We start from the raw sequence: 2,500 nt of genomic DNA, 5'->3' as shown, positions 1-2,500 counted from the left end.
CCTGCTAGCGGGCTACCACGGGTAAAAGGTACGTGGTCGGCCCGCTAGCGGGCTACCACGGGGAAAGGTACGTGGCAGGCCGACCACGTACCTTTACCCGCGGTCGAGACCCGAGGGTAGCCCGCTAGCAGGCTTACCACGTACCTCTCCCCGCGGTACCCCGCTAGCAGGCCGACCACGTTACCTTTACCCACTCTTTCAAACCGGCTTGCGACGGTCTGAGGCGTGGTTTAACCGGCAAATTATTTTAATATATAGGCTTACGTGCTTTAATATAACTGCAAGGCGCTTGACATGGCACTGTGGCGTTTACTCCGGCACAAAGGCCCTTCGAATGGCAGGGAGGACCTTCGAATGGAGACCAAGTGGCCACAGAGAGGTATTGTGCCCATTATAAGGGCCACCGTGCCGTTATAAGCTCCAGAGACAAGCCGTACAGCTTGTCTCTGGGACCTTATATGGTCCGCGTTGGAGCATATATGGTCCGGGCTGGACCATATATGAACCAAACCTCTCTCTGACGCGACTTGGTGGACCATCGAAGGTCCAACGGATCTCTCTCTCTGTGGACCATATAAGGTGCACGGTGGGCCTTAAATGGTCCAGCGGGACTCTAGCGGGTCTCGATAACTACTTAGGGTTAGGGTTAGGGTTAGGGTTAGGGTTAGGGTTAGGGTTAGGGTTAGGGTTAGGGTTAGGGTTAGGGTTAGGGTTAGGGTTAGGGTTAGGGTTAGGGTTAGGGTTAGGGCTAGGGTTAGGGTTAGGGCTAGGGTTAGGGTTAGGGCTACGGTTAGGGTTAGGGTTAGGGTTAGGGTTAGGGTTAGGGTTAGGGTTAGGGTTAGGGTTAGGGTTAGGGCTAGGGTTAGGGTTAGGGCTAGGGTTAGGGTTAGGGCTACGGTTAGGGTTAGGGTTAGGGTTAGGGTTAGGGTTAGGGTTAGGGTTAGGGTTAGGGTTAGGGTTAGGGTTAGGGTTAGGGTTAGGGTTACGGCTAGGCTTAGGGCTAGGCTTAGCACCCACTGTAACCCTAGCTTATGTCCTGAGACAACCCTAGTTCAAACCTTCGCGAAGGTGTCGGACGCAAGCACACGGCCGATCAAGAGGGTGTACGATGCCTGCCTTCGTTACCTGAAATTTTATCGTATCATGGAGCGACCTGCTGTAATATTCTTACGTGCGGCTTCCCGATGACAAAAAATTGTTAAGACATACTTTTTGACTGGGGTATAGTTGGCCGGCCTTCGATGGTCGAGACACTTACGTTCGGCTTCCCGATGAAAAAATTCCCAAGGGTCAACATTTTTTACCGACGATAAAGTGGGCCGAGAGACCCGCGGTACTCCGCCCGCATCTAACGTGCGACACCTCGATGAAAATTTCACCCTCGTAAAAATTTTTTACCGAGGGTATAGTTTGCCGGCCTCGATGGTCGAGAGACCCGCGGTAGCCCGGCCGCGTCTAACGTGCGACACCTCGATGAAAATTTCACCCTCGTAAAATTTTTTTACCGAGGGTATAGTTTGCCGGCCTCGATGGTCGAGAGACCCGCGGTAGCCCGGCCGCGTCTAACGTGCGACACCTCGATGAAAATTTCACCCTCGTAAAAAAATTTTACCGAGGGTATAGTTTGCCGGCCTCGATGGTCGAGAGACCCGCGGTAGCCCGTCCGCGTCTAACGTGCGACACCTCGATGAAAATTTCACCCTCGTAAAAAAATTTTACCGAGGGTATAGTTTGCCGGCCTCGATGGTCGAGAGACCCGCGGTAGCCCGTCCGCGTCTAACGTGCGACACCTCGATGAAAATTTCACCCTCGTAAAAAATTTTTACCGAGGGTATAGTTTGCCGGCCTCGATGGTCGAGAGACCCGCGGTAGCCCGTCCGCGTCTAACGTGCGACACCTCGATGAAAATTTCACCCTCGTAAAAAATTTTTACCGAGGGTATAGTTTGCCGGCCTCGATGGTCGAGAGACCCGCGGTAGCCCGTCCGCGTCTAACGTGCGACACCTCGATGAAAATTTCACCCTCGTAAAAAATTTTTACCGAGGGTATAGTTTGCCGGCCTCGATGGTCGAGAGACCCGCGGTAGCCCGTCCGCGTCTAACGTGCGACACCTCGATGAAAATTTCACCCTCGTAAAAAATTTTTACCGAGGGTATAGTTTGCCGGCCTCGATGGTCGAGAGACCCGCGGTAGCCCGTCCGCGTCTAACGTGCGACACCTCGATGAAAATTTCACCCTCGTAAAAAATTTTTACCGAGGGTATAGTTTGCCGGCCTCGATGGTCGAGAGACCCGCGGTAGCCCGTCCGCGTCTAACGTGCGACACCTCGATGAAAATTTCACCCTCGTAAAAAATTTTTACCGAGGGTATAGTTTGCCGGCCTCGATGGTCGAGAGACCCGCGGTAGCCCGTCCGCGTCTAACGTGCGACACCTCGATGAAAATTTCACCCTCGTAAAATTTTTTTACCGAGGGTATAGTTTGCCGGCCTCGATGGTCGA

The sequence above is a fragment of the Mytilus galloprovincialis genome, unplaced genomic scaffold (genome assembly GCF_965363235.1).
Source record: "Mytilus galloprovincialis unplaced genomic scaffold, xbMytGall1.hap1.1 HAP1_SCAFFOLD_241, whole genome shotgun sequence".
NCBI lineage: Eukaryota > Metazoa > Mollusca > Bivalvia > Mytilida > Mytilidae > Mytilus > Mytilus galloprovincialis.
This window is presented reverse-complemented; position numbering follows the sequence as displayed.